At 36.9% G+C, this 27,370-nt stretch overlaps 1 protein-coding gene across 2 annotated transcripts in view; it reads right to left on the reverse strand.

Moving 5' to 3' along the window:
• Positions 1-27,370, reverse strand: part of ADGRD1 (adhesion G protein-coupled receptor D1) — a 160,709-nt gene that overhangs the window by 97,377 nt on the left and 35,962 nt on the right. The window lies entirely within an intron of this gene.

Here is a 27,370-nt window from a genome sequence, read left to right on the forward strand (position 1 = left end):
AAGTGATAGGATGTTGGAGCAATACATCCCAAACCCTGTTAAACTCAAGTTCCTCTGTGCCTTTGGGCAGCCTATAACAGACTGGAGAAATCAGTGACAGCTTTTAGCCTTCAGATGGCTATGCTACTATTAAGCTGGCTACGCTACTATTAAGCTTTTGTGCTGGGCCTGCTCCCCTACCTGGCAACTGTCAGGGTTTTTCCATGATTTTGCAGCATTAGGTCTCTTACAATGCAGCATAAATACCCTGTTTTCCTAGTTTCTGAGCAACATCTGCAGGTGCAGCAACCTTCCTCCAGCAGCCCCACCAGGGGCACTCACGGAGCTGCAGAGCTGCGGCCTGCTCGGACTCACAGCAGGTGGCCCCAGCCATGCCAAGGCCAGGCCTGAGGCCCTCCCGCCTCTCTGCCTGTCTCCTTGCACCAGGGCTGCCGCAAAAATGAAAATGTTTACTGTGTTAAAAATAACACTTCTGGCATTTAGAAAAAAAAAAAAAAAAAAAAAAAAAAAAAAAAACTTTATTTATATTTATCTCTTCATTCTTCACATTTTGAGTCATGTCTCAATAAAGAAGGCCTTACTGCGGTTCCAATGATATAAATCCTCAGAGTTTATGCCAATACTTTTATTTGTCATATTTATTGGAGTTGACATTCTTCTGGACTCTGTTAACACTCTGACTTATGAGCTTAATTGGTTTTCATTTGTTTTGCAGTTTAAAATAAATGAAGACCAGGGTGTGGGGGATTTATTCCCCTCTCATGATCTTTATTTTCTAATATTGTGCAATGTGAATTCAACATACTAGTTATTACTGTGTTATGCCACCTCATTAGAAAAGGCCTTACCTAGCTATTTAAAAGATCCTCTTAAATTCAGAACTATAATAAATAAATAAATAAATAAATAAATAGAAATCTTATCTTTTTATATTCATGCTAGGGATGAAGTGCTGAAGCAAGAAGACTAACAGTAATTTAGAATCTTTGCCTGAGATGAAATCACAAGGGACTTCCAAAACCCAGCCTTAGGATGGGTCATATCTATTCACAAAACAAGCAACAACAGAGGAACAACTGAGCAAGCTAAGGTTCAGAAGATCTTGGAAGGTCTTAAAGAAAAGAAAAGAGAAGGGGAAAAAAAAAAAAAAAAAAAAAAAAGCACAATACAATAAATTATGCACTCAAACAGCATTGTGTTTAGGTATGAAATCTGTTCATTGACCAGCGAGATGCTTGGGATTTTAGGAGACAGGGCTCACTGAAAGAGCTCTGATGACTCTTAGGAAATTTAAGGCTTACAAAACAAAAAAGCCGAAAGAAGATGATAATTTAAAAAGGTTAGTTTGGTCATCTCCTTTATGCAGACAAATAAGACTGATGATCCTCCAGAGAGAATACCAAATACCCCCTAGATTAAATGAACAAATACTAACAACAAAAACTGTTAGGAAATAGTGATGATGACTGCTTCTGTGTTAGCAACACCGCAGGCCAGGTGCTCATTTCTCCTAGATATGAATTAAAGTCTCAAAGAGGGAGCTGAATCAAAGTTGAAAACTTAGGGTGATTGACTGTAAAATAACAGTTGAGATGATTAATTTCTGATGAGAGTATTGATGAAAAGGCAATGCTCTTTAAAAATAATATTATCTTATGCCATTGAAGAAAAGTTGGCTATTAATTGAAGTGTTCATAAGAAGAGACACAAAGCAATCCTGCTGGAGGAATAGCAGGGTGCTTCAGGGGTAGATGATGCAAACAGAAAAGGAAAAAGCCCCAGAATATTCTCAGTAACTATTCATTGCTCTTCTTTTAAATAATATTTCACAAAGCTTTATGAATTCATTTCCATTAATCCACAGAGAATTTGACAAAAAACAACCCCAGGATAATACTTTAAAAGAAACTGGATTTATCCCTAGGACGAAATAGGACCACTATATTTTTTACACAAGATTTCTCACCAGGTATTAATTTCTATTCTGCTGAGGATATGTTCCACACACCTGATCAAGTGGGTTACCTTCTATAAAAGCCTTTAGTTTAATGTCTAGTACACCTTATACAGTGACAAGTTTCTCCCCAGCTTTCACCCTGCCTGGTTTTCCCCATCTGCCAGCTCTGCCACAGCCAGTTCTGTATGTAAAGTCCTAAATTATTTCGCTCCCCAATTCAAATACTCACCTAATCTTCACCCTTTTCTTTATACATTTGGTAAACAGCAATTCTAAGCCTTCATTCTGGTGCCTTAAAACACCTGTGTTTGTCAGTTCTGGGATAACATATTAAATATCCCATTTGCCTATAAAGAAGGGGATACATACAAGTTCCAGACTGTTTAAGAGGGTACAGGAAGGTGAACACATTTGAAGCTGCTGACACCTGCAAACCCCAGACAGAAATATGAGCTCTGATCAGTGGAAATGTATTCAAGTACTGACCTCCACATACATTTCTCTTTATTATGCATCTTTTCACAAAGTTTTGGCCTTGTACAGTTGCTGTACCTTACTGGGTTTTATTTTCCATTCTATTATTCCTTCAGTCCTATCCATCTTGTAATTTTATACAGATGGCATTGAATAGGTTGATCCATCTGGTACTTAATCAACCTAGTCCTGTCTTGACAGCAGGGATTGATAACAACATCGCCTGTTTCTCCTGAACTATCTTGCCTGCTTAAATGTTCCTGAAGAATTCTTCCACAATGGAATTGTTTCTTTATCCCTCTGACTGCACAATGTTCTGCTATGCCCAATGAAGACTATAAGACAAGCTCAGTGCATTTAATTTTCATTCCAAGTATGGAATGTCATCTTGTTAGCATGAAGTCAGGTGTTAAATTTACATCAGACAAAAGAGAGGCCTAGTATTGTTCTGGGCAAACATTCTAGTAAGACTAACAGTTCAAATCATAAACTTGGTGTATTTCCTACATAGAGTTATGAACAGACTTCCATTTTATCTTCTCATCCTTTACCTTAGGAGAAAACTCATAAAATGTTTGTTTCAATGTAACTTTCAGGTGAATCCATCATAGTTCCCAGAAAAAAAAAAAAAAGAAAAAAAAAGAAAAAAAAAAAGATCCAAAATGTCAGGAACTTACAAAGAATACTCCAAGGCAAACTAAAAAGACAACTATTAAATTTCATTTAAATTTCATCTTTATAAAATTGGGTATCACAATACAAAATACATCCTGAAAACTTCATCCTTCAGGGTTGTTTTTTCATACATAGTTTCTATAGGCAGTATGCACTAACTGGATTCTAACTCATGGAACAAGAACCTGAAAATCTCCAGAGTCTCCAGAAGACCAGTAGTTTTCCAGGATGTAGCTTGGGCAATGAGTAGAGCACTGCAAAGAGCTGAGAAGTCTGGCTACAGTGCTTCTGTGCTGCTTTACCAACCCTGGTCCTGCCACTCTGACTTGGGCAGAGAAGACTTCCCTCTCCTCCCGCACCAGGAACCACAGGACAACGCTGCACCGTCTGGCTCCGAAATTCTCCCCATCAGCTCATGAATGCCATTACTGTTAGTAAAGAGAGGGGGCAGTAAAAAAGATTTTGAAGCCTGTTATAGCAGCAGAGCTGCAAGTTCACTACTCCTCTTTGCTAAAGTAAAAATAATATATATAAATTTAAAAAGCTCCTTTTAAAAATAATATTTCCTTTAAGTTGGGCAACCTAATCTCAGTTCAATCTCAATAAGGAGAAACATCGCTCTGTGAGATTTCTTGAAATTGTTTCATGAGGTACTTCACCCCCTAGTTTTTAGGGCATGGGGAACAGTGCAACAAACACAACTTCATTCATGCTGAAAAGGTTTTGCCAACACACTGACATCAGAAAAACTTCCATGGTAGATAGGGGTGTCATCTGTACATGTAAAAAGTGCTCAGTCAAGCAAAGCCAGGTCCCTGAATGACATAAATTGTTGTTGCGTTGACACAAGCAGGCTTGCCTGCCACACATTATTATTTGGGGTGAAAAGCAAAACACAGCCCAAACATTTCTGAGAATCGAGTGTAGTTTTTTTCTGTGATCTGGAATTTATTGGAAATGATGATTCAGCTAATTTCATACTTCAGTCGCAGCTGGACTTTGACCAGGATCACTAACAGTTTTGGAATAATTGTTAAGGAAGTATTAAAGTACATTCCAATTTCATAAAGAGAATCAGTCCATGTGAACTAGTGCCACACATTCATTTTGCTGACTTGCTATACGGTTTGTACTGTAAATTGTGGTCTCAAAGTCAAGTAAGTATGAAGGGAACACACTTTTCTACCCTCTAATAACCCTCCTTTCTAACACTAAGTTACCTTTCCTCGCAGTAACTCATAGTAACAGAACTAGTTACCTGGACCATGGCATTCCTTACTAAACCAGCCTCAGACATTTCTCCAGCTCACTCTTTCCAAAGGAAGGAATGGAAGCAGAAACCTTATTTTATCTGGGGTATATGGTCCCAATTCTCTGCCTTCCACCAGAGAGTTTTGCTGTACTTGTTAGCATGGGCCAAATTCTGAGCAGCCAGGCCAATATAAAACATTTCTGAAAATCTTACTCTACATGCCATCGTTTACTCCTGAACAAAACAGATGGAGCATCTGCACCCATGAGGGTGGTATATTTTACATCTATTCTTCATAGATGTAGATGACTCCTCCAGACAACAGACAGTAGTGAATTGTGTATAGCGGATTTTCTGTCCTTGTTTATCATTATGTCCACATCTGGCAGCATGGAAAATAGAAGTTACAAACAGCTAAGTTGTTAGTACACTGAGAAAAAAAAACTCATGAAAGATAAAATATATCATAGTGATGCAAAAGTTTTTATGGAAACACTCTCAGTGGTATATACGCATTTCTGACATAGCAAATTACTTCAGCATGGCCAACCAACTCATTTGTCTAAAGTGTTCCAAAGAAATACCCTTAAATTCTTTAAGATTTGTAATGACGGTAGCTATCTAAAATAAAACAACGGCAACAAGAAACAACAACAAAAAATCAGCATCTTAGTGCATGGCGAGATGTAAAGAAGCAAATACACTATGTAGATGACAGGCTACTGCTTTTCTGAGTGACTTCTTGCCCTTTCATTTGAAATGTATTTGCTGTTGTGTTTTGTTGTGTTTTAAACAGCAGGTGCACATGTAATTGAAAGTGGCTGGTTGTGTCAAACAAGAGAAGCATTTCATGAGAAACCTTAAAGAGCTAACCTGTACCCTACTTGGGAGAGCTGAATTCACTGATCTGCAAGAGAAAAGTCCCAGGCTGACTGCAAAACAAGGCGCCCATTTGGCCTTTCTCCACCACTCTTGATGAAATCATGCTATCCAGGGGCCAGTATAGTTCCACAGATGTGCTCTGCCTTATAAACAAATGAATGAGGTGCCTTGGGAACAGGCACTTTAATGTACAAAACAGATTGCATTCTGTTCTGCCACAAGCAAATAGATGACTGACTGAACAACTGACATCTTTATTTGCAAATATTTCTAATTCTTTCCTTGCATCAGGTCCCTGACACCTTCATCTCAAAACTAGTTTCTGCAGTTCCTGGAGCTTAGTCCCACAGCCTCTGTGACAGCATATTTTGGGGGATGCGGACAGGCCTTTCTCACTTAAGTAACTCTTCTCACCTAAATGGAAACCAGGAGTGGTATTCTGTGAATTCTTGCCATGGCTAGTTAGATGTAAGGGGTTTGGCCTGAAGTAAGAAGGAAGATGATTAATGCCCTCCCATCTGTTGGTGAACCAGACTGGTGTGGATAGATCTGTATGTTACATAAAACTGCCAATTCTTTGGTACATGGATTTAAATAAATGAATGAATTAATTAAAAAGTTATAAGATAAAAGATTGTTTGGAGCAGAGCCAGTGACAATTTTACAAAAAGGATGAAGTGCATGCCTGAGTGTTAGACATTAAAGTTACTGTCAGTCAGTGTGCGTCCTTTTGCAAAATCCTGAAGTCACGCTGCTTTGGTCTTCTTTCTCAAAGAAAGTTGAGAAGTCTCTCTGATTGCAAGGACTGGAAAAGGCAGAACTTGAATAGATTGAAAACAGGCTGAGAAGAGTTCCCCTTATTGTTTTTCTTTCAGACGTGATGACAAACAAGAAAGCAATAGATGTTTTAGTGTCCATTTGGAAAGTTAAAGAATTCATACACCCTAAGAGACTAAATAAGAATGGCAGTACTTATAGCTAATTCTTCCATGCCATAATCCAGGCTGCATGCCTGTTTTTTTTTTTTTCCCAGCTTTGTATTTAAGTATTCCCCTCCCCTGTCCTTCCTAAACTAATTTTAAAAACTTACAATTTTTGTTGCCATGTGCCATATTCAGCCAAGATCCTCCTGAGACCTAGCATCCTGGAAGCATCCTGCAATGTCTCAACTATTGGAAATCTTAAAATCCTTTGTATGTTTGAGATGATCTCTCGTTATTGTTCAAACAGATGAGAGAAGAGAAGAGAAGAGAAGAGAAGAGAAGAGAAGAGAAGAGAAGAGAAGAGAAGAGAAGAGAAGAGAAGAGAAGAGAAGAGAAGAGAAGAGAAGAGAAGAGAAGAGAAGAGAAGAGAAGAGAAGAGAAGAGAAGAGAAGAGAAGAGAAGAGAAGAGAAGAGAAGAGAAAAGAAGAGAAAAGAAGAGAAAAGAAGAGAAAAGAAGAGAAAAGAAAAGAAAAGAAAAGAAAAGAAAAGAAAAGAAAAGAAAAGAAAAGAAAAGAAAAGAAAAGAAAAGAAAAGAAAAGAAAAAGGAGAGAACAATAAGGAATGGGTGATTATTTAAAAATCAGTAATTATCCCAGGACATTTTTTTTCCAGATGTTTTAGCCCAATCTGATTGCAGTTCCAATACACCATCTAAGATTGTATCACTCTAGCCACAGTGGGTGGTCCAGGAAGCCTATTAAAAGGGAGGATTATATTACAGTGAAAAGTGTTTTGTTTTATAGGCTCACCCCAATCAACCTAGGTCTTTGACAAACTAACTGGAAAGACCTAATACTCTAGCGACCCTTTCACTGCCAAAATCCATATCAGGTCATGACAACAGGAAAAAAAAAATCTTCAACCAACCTGCTTTAGGTTACAATAAATTTGGTGAAATAAATATTCCCATTAGAATGGTAATGTGTCCATGTAAGGTACAGCACCATCTTAGATGGCATCACTTTAAGAAACAGTGATAATTCCTGTAAACTAGGTAACTATTCCCATTTTTACAGCAACTAAACAAACAAAAGTGTTGGGAGTTGTAGCAACCAAGGTGTTCACAGGTTTCAACAAAACCTCATATGACTGTGAATGCTAGGAAAGGGCTCAAAAAAAGCATTAGACCTGGTTCTCAGCTGGTGTAAATAAGCATAAATAGGGCAGAGGCTTTGCAACATACACCTGGGGAGGACCCGTCCTTACTCATCTACTCTTCTGTAGGAAAGGTGGCAAATACCTAACAATAGCTGTGACATTTCCTAATTGACACCAGAGCATGGCCCTCTGCTTCCATCTCTAGCTGGAGGGCACAGATTCAGATTCAGTCCCTCAGACACACCAGTCCATGTTTACACCTCATGCTGACTCACCAGTCCATGTTTACACCTCGTGCTCCAAGAATGTATTTTAACAGCATGCAGCATATGCTACCACCTGCTACGAAGACGGAACATTCTTGGAAGGGAGTTTCTCCCTTTCTTTTGCAACTGGTACAATTTAAAGATATTTCTCAGTTTTAGCATCTGTATTTTTTTTTTTTTTCTAAGACAGCTTTTACAAGACTCCTGTTTCATCACAAGCAATAGCTGTCAGCTTGATGGGAAGAGACTCTGCTCTTTTACAGAACATAGCTACAGAACAAAGACTGAAGGCCAGTGGTTTGGCTGCACAAAACCAGAGAAAATCTTGCTTAACCTTACACAAGAATAGATAGAATCAAGATTCATTTGGTGTCACAGTGAAATGATGTCTTTAGATGGTTATTCTAAAGTTTGACTGAGAATTCTGCCCCATCCAAATTTTTCAGTCCAACTTCCACCTCTGCTGTATTTTCCATCCAGAAATGTTAAATACAGTACCCCCAACTACAGGACAATTTTGGCATGATTAAGGATATTCCTGTGTTATGCCTTTCAGGACATTAATTGCTATAATAATAACAATAATAATAATAATAATAATAATAATAATTTTCTGTTCATGCTGTATTTTAGGCAGGGCACTTCTTTCAGAAGATCTGGCTTTAATTTACATTTGAGTGACCGACATTGCACAATAGCCATTCATGATGAACACTTCCAATAAACTTAACAGCCTTATGATGTATTGTTTCCTGAGGTTAGTTTCATTCTATAGCATCTGCAGAAAAAAAATACTTTGTTGTAGTTGTTGCCTAAAAGACATTTAATGCTGGCAGTAGTGGCATATGAAGACGTATTAACAAATCAAGTTTTTGACTGCTTTATCAAGTTTTTCATTGCTTAGAAATCCCATTATATTGGCTTGCTAAGAATATTACATCTATGAATGAAAATTAGACTAGTCCAGAGCTGTACTCCTCACTATTACAGCCCTTAACTTGAAGTCACTAAATATGCTAACTGGTGTGAGCTTTGTTATTTATTTATTTTGTCAACAAAATAAAACAAAACAAAAACCTACAAACTATCTTGATCCTGAATTATATACATGTATTTTTAAACAGATATGTCAAAATTATGGCATTTCTATTTCAAATTAAATACATATTATTCATGATTTTTACAAGATAAAGGTTATTCAAAAATAATTAAAACTAAAGCACAATGTATTACAAGATTTTTCACAAAGATGTTCTGCTTTTTCAAAGGCCATAAGTAGACAGGAAATATTTTATTAAGGAGAATATCTGTAATCTGTAATTACATTAACTGGGAGGAATTTAATAGATATAGTAACAAAAAGCAAATACTAACTGCATTATTTGAGTACTGGTTTCCTCAAATGACCCTGCAAAAGCTTTTTCTTAATTCTGTATATTTTAATATATTTTATACATAGAAGACAGTTCTCTCTCTTGGATCTCATTTTCATTACCTTCAAACATTGTAGTGTACTGATAGCAATTTAAACCAAATCCTCTGAAGTCATCCTCACTCATCATCTTTGATAAAACCCAGTAGAAGGAACGAAGTTATTATCCAAATCTTGGAATCAAGACCATAACCCTACAAAGTTCTGGCGATGAAGAACTTATATAGGTTTTCAGTTTAAAATTGCTTATTATTTTAAATCTTTTAATTGCAGGAATAAGCACTTCTGTTATTGTAATAGTGTTTCTAGCATTGCTTATATGTAAAACACATGAAATAAATGAGTAGAATGTTAGATTAAAAGCTTACAAACATGAAATGAAATATTATGAAATATCATAAAAATGAGGGCATTAAAGCAAATTTCAAGCAGTGACTGACCATAGAATCCTAAGAGTGGGCAGACTCCTGTGCATCTATAAATTCCTATTTCCTATTAGGAAACTTAACAGGTTTCACAAATAGGTTTTACTCTATTACACTAGGAAATTAAAAGGATTTAAAAAGAGACTTTCTATTCATAAAGAAAACAGAAAAAAAAAAAACAGTGTATTAAAGAGTTAGTTGTGCCTGATGGTGATTATTACTAAATGGAACTGGAACAGTTAAGCAGATGTACTATTTGAGCTGTGTTTGGTTTATTCATCACACATCTCCAGTGATAACATTTTCAGGAGAAAAATCATCTCCATTGCCTGGTGCTCTCCAGCAAGTGCATTCCTTCCCTGGCTGGGCCTGGCACCACCATGCACAGCCTCACTATTAACATTTTCTTCAAGTCTGCAGTTTCGTAGCTGGCGTGAGCAGGACAGAATGAACCCTGGAAAATACTTATGCAGATTATACTGAAGGAATGTAGGACAAGGATTAAATTATAAACCAAAGTGACTTTAAATAAAATATCATAACATGTTGTGATGACCATTTGATATGGTCATTTAGCATCTGACTTTCAAGATACAACAGATGAGTAGGTGGCAGATGTGAGAAAGAGGAGGGGACTCCTGGCTGGCCTGAAAGTTTATGATATCCCGCGTGGGGTCTGCGTTCCTCCTCTTTCTCACTCTCTGAACTACTTCTCCTTGATGCGGTGCCTAGAAAATCTGGTCACCTTAATATATAGTTGGCAACAGACTGGTGTAAAAGTCCATGCTGACATCTGAAAGTGATCATTTTACTGCCCACGTTGGAGGAACGTTTCCCCACAGGAATAAGGAATTTTGTGAGAGTTATAAAAAGTTACTGGCACTACAACGTATTATCACTGGGGTATAAATTACTGATCTGCATGTCAGCTACAGCCCAGCTGGGGTGGCATCCAGAACCATTTCTGTGCTCTGAAGGCTGCCTGGGCAACTACGTCCATTTGTGGCCTTCATCCTCAGTGTCACCCAGAGTATTCCACGTCCAGAGGGATGGATCCAAACCAGATGGCAGAGAAGGGCAGAGCAGAAAGCTCTTGCATCACATATAAATCGTAGTAAAACTGCAACAGCATACAATGTCCTGATCACATTTGTCTCACAAAGTAAAGGTAGCAATGTAGCACAGCTTTTCATCACAAAATACTAAACTTGTAGCAATAATTTTGCCTTACTCTCAAGCTTGGAGTAAATTAAATAGAGTATAAGTACACTTAATTCTGAAAATGTAAGATAGGTGGATTCTCATCAGGCCTTACATTCCAGCTACATTTTTTTTTCCAAACTCTCTGAAATTTATATTTATTTTCATCCTATATTTCCCTGAAATCAGCAGGTGTTCCATGACAGGACAAGGAGATATAGGGTACAAAATATTGATATATGTACTGTTCTTTGTATTTCTATGCCAGCCATGCTAGAGCTACCCCATGCAGGCTGTTACATGCCAGCAGTAGCAGCGCTGGGAGGCAGAACTTCGCATGGCTCAGCTCTTTCCACCTTTGCAGGGAGCCAAGAGGTGCAGGCAGGCATACACAGTGCACAGGGGGCACAAATGCAGTCTGTGCCAATGCACACTCACGCAGTGAAAAGGGGAAGCCAACTGAGCATCAGTCCAATCTGGTTCCCACCTGGTCCTTTACTCTGGGGGACAACAAGCAACATCCAAGCCCTGATCCATTTGTCAAGAGTTAAAGTAGTACCAAATTTGGGATCCTGTAACTCAGTACAAACTATAGCTAGCTGATACATCTTTATCTCCTGTTCAGAAAATCAGTACTGTGAGGCGATGGCATATAAAGAATGCTGTCAGACAAACTGAAGCTTGGACTGAAACACTTGATCTGAATGCAGGGAGCATCATAATTTTCCATTAGTTTGGAAGCTCCAGTCCTGTCAGTGATCCATCAGTGGTTTCAAGACACATTTTTAATTTCAGGGCTCTATAGCTCTGGGCTGAAAAGTCACATTTGTGGTGTCAACAAAACTTAAAATGTGGTTCAGTCATGCTAAAAAATACAGGGAAAAATAAAAGACTTTCATAGACTCAAGTACCATTCTCTTTTGAAATGTTTTTCTCTATCCATCCAAATGCATTCACTAGGATTAAATATTTCACACTACAGAAAATCCAAAATGTGGCAAGGTTTTCTCAGCATGTAATCCAAACTACAATCACTAAAATACAGATCTCCTTATCTCACCTACAGAAAAGCAAGGGTCAGAAACTCTGTGTACAGTCTTTGCTAAATACAGATAGAACATAGTTAGGAGGTACATCTAATTCCTTAAAGCATCTCTATTGCCCCCATCACCGTCTTGCCCATAGCAGGGAGCTTCCCAGTGAGTACTGATCTGCATAACTTTGCAGATCAATGAGGTACGACATGTAGGGTGGACTTTAGTTGAGCAAGCCTAGATATCTATCAGCTCAGATTCCCTTCATATCAGTGGACAGAAATAGGAGTGATTCAGCTAGTACATTTTAAACAAATACTTTGGCATGAGATGGTTTATATCCTAGAAAAAATAAATTATCCTTTTCCCTGCACATGTACTCTTGGCTGGAGAGCTCACTCATATGGAGATGTCGATGTAGAATGCTAAATTACAAAACTCTTGCTCAAACACACCCTGACACAGCTCTTCAAATGCAAACAGGGTGCAAGCTTCATTCAAACACAAGGTAACTGGATGTCCAAATACTTTTATGGATCTGACCCTAAGCACTATCTGAAGTGCTATAATGAACCACTGGAATAGCAGTCATTGAAACTTCATGTCACAGTCATTGGACTGTTCTTCCTACCTCTCAACCGCTGGTAAAGTTATATCTGCTCTTTATCTAGGGAAAAGGGCAGTAGATACACCTCTAACATTTTGGGTCAATATTCTACAATTTAGAACTAACTCTTTGATGACGTTAAGACAAACTCAGTAAAAGTCAGTCCCAAAGGTTGTGGCATTAAAGTAAAATTCCCAGCTGAAAGAAAATGTGATAAAGACACAGAAGCTTAGATATCAAGTAATCAATTTGTGTTCTACAAGTCCCGCATACCAGTAAGGAAGAAATGTGTGCAGCAAGAAAACTTAAGCAAAAAGCAGCTCTCTTAGAAGTAGCACTGTCATAAATAAGAGTCATTGTATTCATCAGTTGCCTTTATAACTGATCACTGTATTTAAACCAGTAAATCTCTGGGGCTTTTTACATGTGAAGACAAAGTCATGCAAGTCATAAAACACCAAGAAATAGTAGATAACTTTGAAAACAGTCCACACTTCTTGCAAGAAACACAAAATTCAGAAATTCTGCTTAATCTGTAACTTTAAGATGTCTCATCAAGTTTAGAGAAATGTGGCTACCAAAAAAAGTTGCCTTATTTTGTATGTGCTTTAAAAACAAACAAACAAACAAAAAATGCATTGGTTAGGATTATTATTAGATAAATAATGCCTTTATCATATCAGAGTAGAAAATATTATTAGATCTTCTCAGATAGGATAAAGACACTCCAGGACTCTGAGCTATGAGATGGCAGGCTGACAGCATGAGAGGTCCAAACAGGATAAAAGAATCACAGCTTGGTCAGCCACCACCTTTGATCTTAATGTAAAAGTATGAAAAGAGAAACAATTCAGGAGGTTTTATGGACTTTCAAAGAATCAAGTTAGCCAGTAACCCTTTTATTTTTATATGCAGAATTTGGCAGAATTTTCTGCTTGTTAGTTGCATAGGAATTCAGAATATACATCTGTTCTGAGCATTTCAACAACACACAAAATTCAAGACACCATTAGCTTTGACAGTCCCTGAAGTCATGGATTATTCTTTCTCAACCGAAGGAGCATAACTCTAAGTCAAATTCACAGTTAAAAATCTGGCTTTTCGAAGTCTGCCTTCCAGGAACAGTATTCAGTAACCACTTAAAATTTGCTGTTCTGCTAAATATTCTTGCCAGTACATGTATTTTCTGTTGGCTAGTTGATAGTTGCAGGAAGCAAATTTTAAATTATTTTTTTTTCTTACGTAAAAGAATATTTATAGCCACTTTTTATTATTATATTTGCTGAGCTCTAACTTTTCTCAAGAGAAAACCAAAGAATGAGTTGAAATATTTAAATCTAGTTCTAGAATGCAGAAAATATTCAAGTGGAGTTGAGGGAAGTAAAAACCTCATCAACAGTCTGCAGACTATGCCAGAAAAAAATGAAAATATCCAGTAAAGAAATATACTCTTTACTGAAGTTGTTCTTTTGTTCACTTGGGTACAGCCTTTACCACAAGAATAGAGCATTAAGTCTCTGCATTTTTTGTAAAATTTACTGGAACTATTTCCATTATTCCATCAGGTTTGATGTTTACAAGATATACTTGGGTTTGGTGTTTTTGTGGTTAGCTAAGAAATACATGAATTGAAGCAACATCACTTACTACAAAGAGGTTAGAGCAGTGTGAGGTTGCACGTTTCCTGAAATCAGGCTTTATATCACATCTATAAAGAGTTTGTTCCTTCCATGATGCCTTCAAGGGATTGTGTGTGACTTTTGCACCAAATGATTTGCACACAGCATCTCATTTCAATCCTCCCAGCTGGCCATTCACATGCTATTTTTCAAGCCTGTATTAATGCTAATAAAGAAAAAATGCAAAAGAAAAAGCTAAACAAATTACATACCTCTGGTTAGGATTTAAATTGGGGATGTCACTGTCAGACACAGACCTGTGTCTGGTGCTGTGGCTGTGCACACTTGCTCTGATCACTCCAAGCAGATAGGTACACATATGGGTAAATATCTTCAATGTTCCTGCCAGTTTGGCTACAAATTCAATAATAAATGGGCCTTGCGCATGTAACTGAACTTCACTTAGTGAAAGCTTTGACCTGAAAGATTAAAAGTTAACCTAACCTTATCAGATGCCAAGCTCTGAAGAGAATAGGAGGTGACAGCACTCGGCCTTTTTGCAAGAGAATTCAGTCCTGCAGAGGATGCTGAATTTATGCTGATTTGTATCACACTGGCAACTTCTCCCAAGAGCAAAATAATGCTTCTCTGAAACACAAACGGTGCTTGTGCTGTATTCTCTTTTGCTACATTAAATTATTCCCTGGATGATTTTCTTCCTCCACTCATACCTCTTTCACTCCCACTAACAATTTATCTAATTCTTGGCAGATTTTCAATGTAAATATTTCAGAAGAAATATTTCTGTGAAGGAATTTACATAAAGCCCAACTGCTTTGCAAATGAGGAATGTGTGAAGCTGTCACAACTCCTCAGTGACAGTTTAGGAGGACTCGACACAGCATTCACAGAACAAAGAAAGGGAACATTTTGACCTCCTCTCTTAGCATGCTCTGCTACTCACCAAAGAACTTCAGTTTAAGATTTAATCTTAAATTTAGTATATGCAGTCTGAAATAATGGTTATAAACTTTTACTGTTGGTGCTTAACAGGTTCACGGTAGTCACATTTTTGTAAATTTTAGTGTTTTTTTTTTGAAGTGTGATGGCTTTAAAATAATGCCCAAGGGGCCACTGTGGCCAAGCCCTAGAATATCTTTCTTCATGGAGATTCCTGCAGTTAGTACAAACTGACATCATTTTATTAGATGTGTGAACTCCTGCTGCTTGAATCTATATGAGAATCTGGTCCCACTAAATGCTTAGCCAGTTTCTATAAACACATTTTCTCCCCAGTTTGAGCAAGAAAAAACAAGATCATCATACTAGAAAATAGATCATTAAAACATAACAACAGTTTTGACTGATTTCATTACTTTAATTTTGTCATAAATCCAGGAGAAATTTTTGTATGAATCATAACACAGCCATTACCATTTATCTGTCATATGCAGAATTATTTTGGGGCTTGTGGGGAATGAAGAAATGATTCCTTCCAAATCTGAAATTCTACAACTTACTGAGGGTAGGATTGTCATACTTAGTAACAAGTGGGAACCAGAAAGATTTAATCAGTGTTGCTGAACAGTTACAAACGTCGCTAAGGAAAATCAAATTCCCTGGTACATCTGGTGCTCTTATTCTTTTGCTGTCTATTTAGAGGGATGGAAAATACAGGAAGCAGTTCTCCTGAAATTGTAGCTACTGAAATTATTTAAAACATCTTTAGACTAATAAAAAGTGTATTCTAAAACTTGTTGCCAAAGTGCAGCATAATTCACACAGTGTAACATGGACTGATCCATTTCTTAAGTGCTATAGGATATTTTTTCACTTGTTACTTTATCAATTAGAAATCTCCTTGAGCTTTCTTGAGATTCAGTTCACCCATTCACCAATTCACAGCCACAGAAAAAATAAAGGAAAGTGTCCCTTGTGCAAGATTGCCTTGCAAAAACTTTAGATCCTGTGGATGCTTTTTGCACCAACCTATAGTACATGCCATAACGATCTCTCCAATTCACGGAGAGGAGGCACTCATGCTTTACACAATGTCTCCTCTTCCTCCTTTTAATACAGAGTGAAAGTCCTGAGGAAGCTCATAGTAGCAGCTCCAGACTCTTGGAAATACCATGTTACTTCACCAATACACTGAACAAACTTAATCATACTGTACAGGATTTAATGTTTTCACAGTTCTTCTTTTAGCATGAATGCAAAACCATGGAGTTAGGACTTACTTACATTGAATGACAAGCTAGTGACTAAACATTTTGCACTAGATAACAAACAACTGTGCATCTAGGGATTAATTCTGCTCTAAATCCTTACATGATCTGCCAAAGTAAATTTCATCAGCAAAACCCAGTAAGTTCTTCCTACAGTTCACCATATAATATAAAAATGAGCAGTAGTTTAATTCTAGGATGACAGCATTATGCCTTCCTTCTACTGAGGTACCCATGCTTACTTAAAGCCCCACATTGTCTGGTACAGCACTCCAGCTCCTGCCTATTTTTCAGCAATATGGAATGTAATACTAAAATTAAGCTTATGTATACAAGTATAAATAGCAGGCCAAAAGATGACTAAATTAGGATAACTATAGATATAAATATGGTGGGCTAAGAGGCAAAAAAAAAAATGTGCTCGATATAGTGGGATAATCACCTCTTTTAGCCAGCTGCCTATAAAGTGTTTAATGCATCCCAATATGCTCTGGGCTCAATCACAGAACAACAAATAAAAGCAAAGCATTAAAATCCAACAGTCTGATGAAAATCATTTCCAGAGAGAAAAGTGTTTCAAAAATTAAAAATAAATTTTAAAAAAGGGGGGAGAAATAAAGAAATATAAAGGAGAATGTAACGAAAGATTAAAAATAATAGTAATAATAATATTCTGAATCAGAACTTTAAACTTGGCCAAGTTTTATTTACTGCAAATAAATTAAATTTCTATTTCATATTATTTGTTCATGGGACTCGTCTATTATTTATTTTCTTCTCTTCTATCTGTCCTTGTTTAGCACCCTGTAACATGCAATTTCAACAAAGCATTTAGCAATGTACTTGATTCAAATAACATAAATTATCCTAATAAAACACACACACCCTCTCTCCTGAACTGTGATGTTCTGGTTGTTGTTGTACTGAAAGCCTTATCATATTAGCCTTGCCTTGGTCTAGAGCACACTTTCCCCTTGGAAGCATATGTTTGTCATTAAATGATAGCTTGAACAAATCAAGATTACTGAAATTTACTATGAGTCACTGCAGAGGAGGAAGGTATGCACAGCTAGCTTCAGCATGAGTCACTGAAATGCAGTTCTTCTTGGCTGGTCCTGTCCTGATAGGAATCTTGTTGCTGACCTAGCTTGTGTTAGCCTCTTAGACTGGGAAGGTCTTTTTTTTTATTTTATTATTTTTTTAAAGGGAAAATCCCACACAGTTCCTGCTAGAAAAACAATCCCAAGTTTCTATTACTAGCCATTAATAACATTATCTACCACTCTATTGCAAAGCAAGGGGAGTTAAAATTCCTAATGCAACAACTGGGAGAAAAAAAAAAAAAAAGCAAACCCAGAAATTTACCATCCACAAATTTCTCTCACGTATGACCTCTCTGTCATTCCTAAACTAAAATTAACATGATCTTCTAAGCTAAACTTTTTATTTATATTGCATATACTAAATAAAAGCATTGTTTTAGACTGGTGATATTCCTCTAACAGAACCTATACTTAGTGATACTGCTGCCTTATAATAAATGCAGTCACAACCACGATGCACTATCGGGGGAAACCAGCTGATGTGATCTTTTTGGACTTCAGAAAAGCTTTTGACACCGTTTCCCATAGGAGCCTACTGGATAAAATGTCCAGCATACAACTTAACAAAAACATCATACGATGGGTGAGCAATTGGCTGACAGGCAGGGCTCAAAGAGTTGTGGTAAATGGGGCCACATCTGGCTGGCGGATGGACACTAGTGGGGTCCCTCAAGGCTCCATTTTAGGGCCAGTCCTCTTCAATGTCTTTATAAATGATTTGGATGTAGGACTAGAAGGTGTTCTGGGCAAATTTGCCAACAACACCAAACTTGGAGGAGTTGGGGATTCTGATGAGAGTGGAAAGGCCTTGCAGAGAGATCTGGACAGAATGGAGGGCTGGGCGATCACCAACTGCATGAAGTTTAACAACAGCAAGTACCAGGTCCTGCACCTGGGATGGGGCAACCCTGGCTATATGTACAGCCTGGGCGATGAGATGCTGGAGAGCAGCCCTGCAGAGAGGGATCTGGGGGTTGTGGTTGACAGCAAGTTGAATATGAGCCAGCAGTGTGCCCTGGCAGCCAGGAGTGCCAACCAGGGATGCATCAAGCACGGCATTGCTAGTCAGTCGAGAGAGGTGATTGTCCCGCTCTACTCTGCGCTGGTGCGGCCTTGCCTCAAGTACTGTGTACAGTTCTGGGCACCATAGTACAAGAAGGACATTAAACTGTTGGAGAGTGTTCAGAGGAGGGCGCCGAACATGGTGAAGGGACTAGAGGGGAAGACCTTATGAGGATCAGCTAAGGTCACTGGGCCTGTTCAGGCTGGAGAAGAGGAGGCTGAGGTGGGACCTCATCGCAGTCTACAACTTCCTTGAGAGGGGGGGTGGAGAGGCAGGTGACCTATTCTCTGTAAACACCAGTGATAGGACCCGCGGGAATGGTGTTAAACTGAAGCAGGGGAAGCTTAGGCTGGACATCAGGAGGGGGTTCTTCACCGAGAGGGTGGCTGCACACTGGAACAGGCTCTCCAGTGAAGTAGTCACTGCACCAAGCCTGTCTGAATTTAAGAAGCGATTGGACTGTGCACTTAGTCACATGCTCTAAACTTTTGGGTAGACCTGTGTGGTGCCAGGAGTTGGACTTGGTGACCCTTCCAACTCAGGATATTCTATGGTTCTATGAAATGCAGTCACAACCACAATGCACGATCAGGTGCCTTCATTTTTGCTTTAGAAGAAATGCCACTGGGAGAGAGCAGAGCAAAAAGGCAAACAAAGGCAGAGTCCTCTCTCGTCTATCAGACTGTACAACTAATATCCATCCCCCAGCTTTCCCCACTTTTCTCTCATGGTTGTGACAGAAAACACACACACACATCAGTGCAGTGGCAATATTATTCAGTGAACTTAGAATCTGGTCTTGTAAAAAATAACTCTCCTAATACTAGGAAAATAAGTATTATTAAGTATTATTATATTATTTTTAAAGAGATCAATAATAGTAATTCAAAATAGCAACATAATGCTAATGCATATGATTTATTTTTTTTTTAAGAAAAAAAAAAAAAACACTTAAATACTCTATGATTTAAAAGTATATCTAAATGAATAGATTTTCTAGATGGGTATGGACAGTAGTAGATCTCCTGTTTCAGAGATGCACAAAAAAGTGACTCTAAGCATTAAAGAGATAGCCTATGGCCTTTCCACAACACCATTCTAAGACAGCTTATGTAGATTTTTTTAGATTTTTTCCTACAAAATATGGTCTTCACAACAGTTTGCCTTTTATTACTTTAGCATTTTCAGTACACTGTTACATATATCTCCAAGGCAACAGAATATAAATCAGGAAGCCAAAAATAGCTTTTTTATATTTACTGTTTTCTGAGGGAAACATCATTTATTTATATTATTTTAAGTATTGGCCATTCATGCCATATAAATCATTCCTATAAGCTTAAGAGGTTTCACAGAGACTTGCACAGACATGCCAGAAGTCTAGGAATACAAGCATGCGATAATGTCTTGGATTGGCAAATGAGAAATGTAAAGCAATCTAAACAAGTAAAAGAATATAAGCATAGTTCCAAATACACACAACTAACAGAAGTAGGCTAGCTTCCTCAATACTTGGCACTGATGTTCTGAAGTCACCACTGTTGCAAAGAAAATACCAAGAGTTACACCAAGGTATCTCAAGGAGAGTATGCAACAGGTTACTCAGATCCCATTCTACTAAAAGCAATAAAAAATAAATTAGATTAAATGAATACAGAGTTGCAGATGGCATTTCTGCTGAAATAACTAGTGAGAAATTTCATATTGGAAAAATCCCTAGTGCAGAAAAGTTCTGATTCCCTTTGTAGTTGTGCTAAAGTCACTGAGACAAGAATTTAAATGAATAAATGCAGTCAGACAGTTTAATTAATGATCCAAGGAATTTCTAGCCTCTCCACTAGTACCACCAACCACTGTACATGTATTTGTACTGTGCCACACAACGTCATGAAGCAATGCAGCCACACAGCTCACTTGCTCGTAGTTCTCTTCCAGCTTTGACTGAGATCAGTATCTTGCTGCATTTTTAAATATTAGAATGAATGTAGAGTAGCTAAACATTGGGTGTCAGGACTAAACAGTACCTAATCCACTCCATTAAGAAGCCTAAAGAAATAATCCATTAAGAAGCTGGAAATAGGTATTTTTCAAAAATATCTTCGGTGGAGTAGCAATAATTTGTCACAGTGCAAAGAATTTGGAAATTGCACCTACCTATCTAAACTCCGACCATAAAAAAATGTTAGAGCAGATACCATTTCAACAACCCCAGCCAGTAACCAAAACAACAACCGATAGAACAGGCTGTGCTGAAATCTTGGATACCAGGCAGAAATGTTCTTTTGTGTCTTCTGAGATTTGCTGTAGTTTTGCAACAGTGAAGACAGAGAGAACATGAAATCACAGAATCACTGAATCATTTAGGTTGGCGGGAACCTCTTGAGATCATCTAGTCTGACCACCCTGCTAAATTAGGGGCAGCTAGATTAGGGTGCCCAGGACCACATCCAGTCAGGTTCTGAATATCTTCAAGGACACAATCCCTCTGCATAACCCATTCCAGTGTTTGACTGGCATTACAGGTGGAAAGAATAAAATACCACAAAATATGCTAACAGACACAGCACAGTACCGCTTTTCTCACTCAGTTATTTATGTGCTGTTAACAAAATATATGATTGATAGCATGCAGTGTAATTAAGAGGGCCTAAAACAAAATAAACAAAGTGGGGGGTGTACAAAACTCCTTCTAATATCAAGTTTGAAGTAACATTTTATGTCAACAGTATCCTACTGGAGAACATAAAACTCGTTACCTTTCTCTTCCCGTGAACTATGTTGTTCCTTTTCATCCTCATCCCAAGGAAATGAAAGCAGAGGTGAAATCCATACATAATTTTCAACCAGACTGTTTTCATCACAAACTTTCTGCTTCTCATATATTTAATGTATATTTAACTGCCAGTACTGTCACCAGACAAAATAATCTAAAACTAATCTTCATTTTACTCTTCAGACTTGATTCTGTTCCTTCTTCAAATTGTTATGGATGATGAAAAATGGGGTGGTGTCATTCTGAAAGCCACATGTCTCTGTTAGAGTGAGGACTGAAAGCTTTGCTTCATGCAAGTCAGCAGAAGTTCCGGTAGGCATTGTAATTAAAACAAAATGTTATCCTTCATATTTAATAGGTATCTGCAAACATAAAAAGTTTTTAAAGCATCCTCTTTCAAAATGCCTGAATCCAGTGAATTTGAAATTCTCAATCAGCCAATCAAAACATTTCTGTCCTTTTCTAAAATTTAAAATTAAAAAATAATAATAGTAACACAGGCATTTTGAATGCAAATGCAGCTTCTTGTGATATCAAATGCTACAGTTCACTGTCACTCCAAAACAGCTTGACCTCATCAAGACAGATTTCACAGGATGCTTGCGGGGATAGTGGGGATTAGGGGATAGTGGTATGTAATTACTTTTTTGTTTATAATTTTAAATGGCAAAGTTATTAACATGTGAATGTTGGCTACTTCACCATTGCAATAACTTCTTTTTCCATAACATTTTAAATATGTATATATATGCATTAACATTGTGCAGAGAAATACAAAGTTTTATAGCAGAAATCCTGGCAGTACATTAAATGTAGCACAACTAGCTGGAACTCCTGCAATAAGCCATCACAACATGCAAGGCTGCTCTGGGGATATAGTTACTGATGATGAACTTAAACAAAGGGAACTAAATTGAATTTAAAAGTTGTGAGAGTGTCAGGGAGATAATTCTGCATTGCTGGACCAGATTTGATCATGTCAACTATAAAACCCGTAATTTTCTCTTCTCCTCCTGTGACAAATGTTCAATCAAAGGCAGAGTGCAAAGTAGCACAAGATTCCACAGCTCCCTAAAATAGAATGACTGTGGAATTCAGTCCTGGGTTTATAAGTCAGCAAGATTTTTCGAAGTTTATTGCTTGGAATTGACTGACCTCTGACTGCTGATGCACTGACACTTGCAAGCAGAAATTTGAAAGACCAAAAGCAAATGATTTTTTGCTGTAGATTGATAACACTTGGTTCCTGTCACCAGTGATTATTTTCCTTAGGTGAGAGGTAATTTTATAGATACTAATTCTAAGTAGAAGCTGGTATATAAATTTATCCACATACGGAAAGAATGAAAGTCAGCAACTAAACTTAAAATTGAAAACAAACTTGACTTGTACATTTTCAAAAACATTCAGCTACTTCATGATGCCCTAATTTCTGCCACCTCAAAGAGAAAGAACTCATTGAGGGCATTTCATGACAAATGAGTGGTAACACCTGCAAAGCATTGTACTTCTATAGGCTTAAATCAGTTCTAATGTGGAAATGACACCTTCTGTGAATTACAACATCTTGCAATATAATCCTTCTCCTCCTTACAACAAGCAATCTTCAATGTGCTTAATGAAAACCTGTACTTACTGTGCAATTCCAGGCTTTCAGAATGAATTCCTATGAGAAAATATGTCCTAGGATGTCTCTGTTAATAACATTAACAATACAGAACTACGGAATTATTGTTTAGAGATGTTGTGTATCATAATGAATATTGCTATTTTAAGGTTGCCCAGAAGCATGAAAATTAGCTGTAACTATGTTCATGTCTCATTTGAATTCAATTGATTTTCTGTACTCTTTATAGCAAAAATTTAACTTATGTAGGAAAGTGCTGAACTTTATATTGATTTTTAAATAACAAGCTTCTATTATTTTTTCTTTTTGCTTAATTGTGGCATACTCTGTAGGAATCAGAGTTTTAATTATATTTTATTCAATTTTTTTTCTAGCAGAGTCTATCCAGGTAAAAAGTATACCTTCATTCTGAAGATGTGGACAAAAGCCTTTGTTTTTCCTCGATCAATATATAAATTAGTCAACACTTAACTTGCCATAAAAATAAATTGGCTCCATATCGATTCATCTCTCTCATGGTAGCACTAATATTTGTGTACAGATTGGAACTGGTTCTTCTCTCATTTTATTTTCCTATCAGTGGTAATGTTAAACAAACCTTAGGATATGGCCTGCCACTGGCCAGGAAAAAGACAACAGAAAGATCATGTTAGGGTACATTTAGAGGCAAATCAGACACGTTACCTCATTAAAAGCTCAGATAAAAGGTTAAGGAAATTTTTCACTATGAAACTCACTTTCCTGAGCTCCATGAGGACTTCCAGCATGATTTTATAATGTGAGCAGTCAAGAGAAGAAGAGGTCTTCTTTCCCTACACTTTACCATCTCCCAAGTGCCCCAAGAGAGCACTTCCCAGATATATATGCTGCACCTACAATAATAATGTTGATGTTCTTGTATGACTCCTGGTTCTGGAGATTTAAGAAAGTCAGAATATGAGACAGGATTTACAGGAAAAGCTGATGAGCTTTCATTGATGAACTCTAGCAAGGGGTGTCAAGGAAGCAGGTCACTGTGGGCTTCTGATGGGAGGAATTCTTCGCAGAAAATAAAGAGCAGAAGCAAAAACGTGAATGAGAGGATTTGTTAAAAAAAATAAATAAAAAAATGGGGAGAGAAGCATCTGTTTGAATGATTCAGTATAATAAAATGGTAAGAAAGATTAACACTTCATGATGAGGCAGACAGCTCCCCTAGCACTTCTTTTGTTAAAATGAACCACATGACAAAAGAATTAGATGGAACAAAGCTAAATTTGTACTAACTTGGTAGTATCTTAGTAAAGCTTTTTTTTTTCTTACCCACCCTCCCCCCCCAAAACAAAACAAAACAAAACAAAAAAATAAAAAACAAACAAACAACAAACAAACAAAAAAACAGCCAAATCTTTACAATGGCATTTACATTAAATAAATTTTGGAGAAAAAGAGCTCCGTTAAGAATTCGTGATTTGAATCCCATTTTCATCCAAGTTCCTTTTTACACAGGGTGAGAAAGTCAAGTGTCTATAATTATCGAAAACTGCAGCAACACGAGTTCCCCTTCTGCAGAAAACTACTGAAGCCACAAAGTGGTTGAAACTTAGTGTACAAAATGTTTTCCTCTAGCCATAAAGCAATTTTCTCTGTGGTGCCAGACAATATAGGTTCAACAAAGTGGTGAGCAGCGTGCTGTGGTGCCTCATCTACTGTATGGATATTCCCACTTTGTCTCACCATCTTAGTCAGGCCTTTACCCTCTCTGCACCTAATATGACTGGACTTACACCAAGCCGGTATTTCCACATGCTGAAATATGATCAGCTGCCTTGTCAGGGAAGACAAAAAATTATAGATACTTTGTCTCCAAGACACTGTCAAAAAGTGACTTCGGTGTGGTCAAAGATCAAGACCTATGCCACATCACCATATAGATTTCACAAAATATTGGTGGTGTTTTACACCATTTTCTTTCCCATTTTCTCTTCTGATGCTTGCCAGATCGTGTTGCATATGCTTTTCAGTCTTGACATTCATCTCTTCTGAATTTCTACAATGTGCCGTAATTTCTTGGATCATACAAATGAAATATTAGTTCTTCTCTAGTTCTTCCTGCTATGAAAGACTTCTTGCCAGAAACAATATTTTACTTTTTTTTTTTTTTTCAGGATAATTATTTTACGAAATGTACTGGTGCTTCATGACAATACTTTCAGACAAGTCAAGGTTTTTCAACTTTGAACTACCATCAATCTTGACATCATCCCACATACACTGAAAAAGTCAGTTGATTTCTTTCATCCATTTAGCTGGAGAAAATAATTCATCCAATTGAAGAGCGCTGAAGAGCAGAGCATCAGCACTTTTAAAATCCAGTGAAAGAATGTCTGTTTTTCTCTGAAGTGTTCCTAAATAAGATATTACAAGTGTAATGCTATAATATGTATAAAGTCCCAAGCAAAAAGACCCTCATAATGATCTGCAAATATCACTGGAAAGGCTGCATATATCTACAGAAAAGGAAAATGAGAATTGCTTTTCACTCCTAGCTATTTTCTTGTATAAGTGGACATTGTGGATAGAAAGAATGAGTAAGAAATTCCTCAGAATGACAGAAAGAATGAAAATCATAAGAACACTTTATGTTCTTATGCAAAGAAGTTAATTTTAAATTCTTGATGAAGTCTCCTTATAAAAAAAAGAAAAAAAAAAAAAAAAAAAAACAACTAAGGCTGTTAATGTTATTTTCATAAAATACAAGAAAAAGTAGCAGAAAAACTAGCTTCAGGGATTGTGCAACAGAAATGAAACTGCTGTTTGAATAGAGATGATTTTAAAAAATAACACTAAGTACAATATACATGCCCATCTTGTCCACAGGGAGTCTTTATCTCATGAGAGAAATACAAGTAATATTTTTATGAATTATTCATCCTGATTCATGAGAATTTCTATTTTAGGTCAGAAAACCATTTTCCACTAAAGGAAGCTTGACTAGAAAGCTTTCTAAAAGTTCTATTGGTAGGAAGAATTTCTACCGGATTTATCAGTCCTGTAGGAATCCAGCTGCAATCCTGAACACCCAGGCCTAACGGCAATAATTACTCATGTCCTCCTCTTCTGTCCTCTCTGAAGCACTGTGAAAGAAGGGACTTGTGCTGCTATAGTATGAAAGGTTGCAGAGGCATTCAGTTATTTTGCAATACGTTCAAGTAAATTCACTTAAATTTACTTAAATTTGCTTAAATAGTTTATCTAAATAAATTCACAAATTGCCTTAATTAAATTGTTTAGAAGTACTCCATGGACTTTGCTGAAGCTATTTAAAATCTACAGTAGTGAAAAAGAACAGATTTGGCCCACTGCCACCTTACTTATGCATAATTAGAATGTATAATCTATTCATTCATTTCTTAATTTCAAACATTTTTGCTAATTAAAAGTCAGAGATGGAGATAACTTATATTCCCATAGCCATAGGTGTCACAGGCAGGCAGCCTTCCTCTCAATTCCAATGAATATATCACTTCAGAAGATCTGCTCACATTTTACATGTAATTCTTTACTATTCATCTTCTCCACAGACAAATATTCATTGCAATTGTATCTATTTCATTGTTTCTAAATATTATTCACAGAAATTGTAATCTGTGATACCAATAATTACAGAGTGTGATTTAGAATACAAGATACTCAGAGAGTTGATTCTGTTGCTCACTGATTAATAGCTTTTTTGGCAAAAATTCACACCAACGGCTAAAAAAGTACACCAGAAAAAAAAGAAAAAAAAAAAACAAAAAACAAAAAACAAACATGCTAGAAGATATACAAAATGCTTCACCATCAGATAACACTAGCACTATGCTCTGGAATAAGCATAGAAAAGATCTAATGTATTTATACATAGTTTTGATCTAAAAATGATGGAGAAGAGGAAATTTAGGGGCCAGTTTCTACTTCTAGTCCACAAATGATTCAGGGCAAAATAAAAATAAAAATAAAAATAGATTATTAATTTTTGTTTTAACTTCTGGAGTAAATCTTCACTGTACCTCTTAAAGTAGTAGGATGGTACTGGTTCATTAGATGCAAAAAACAGCAGCAGATTGTTATATAATTTAACACTAAATAGAGGTTAATAACAATATACTATCATTTATTATCTAAAAAAATGCTCTATGATTATAGAAAAAAAACAAAAACAAAAACAAAAACAAGAGCAATAGCAGGTAAAGCAGCCTATACTACAGAATGCATAACAAATTCGGCTAGAGGCGAAAGAATTAAATCTGTTCCTGTTATTTTGCAGGATTTTGGAGCATAAAATGCCAGGTGTGACTATGGAGTAATGACCCTACAATCTCTTCTTTTTTCCCCAGCCTGTGCTATACTTAGTATATACTTAGTGTTCAAATTTACTCTAAATTAAACCCCACCAAAACCAAATGATTTTTTGTTCTTCATGTTTACTCTCAGCCTGTAATAAAGGATTATCTTTGGATGCCAAAACAAAAATCTATGGAGGCAAATGAACTGCTCTTTCTTTTTCCTTTTTCAAAAAGGAAAAGAATTAAGGGTTTAAAAATACTACTATGAAGTGTGCTATGATAACAAATGTGTCATTTCTATGGGTATACCAGCATTCCAGTGATCTTCATAGCGAAATGCAACAGGCATAAAGAAAAAACACAGT

The sequence above is a fragment of the Aythya marila genome, assembly GCF_965140915.1.
Source record: "Aythya marila genome assembly, chromosome: 17".
NCBI classification, from domain to species: Eukaryota; Metazoa; Chordata; class Aves; order Anseriformes; family Anatidae; genus Aythya; species Aythya marila.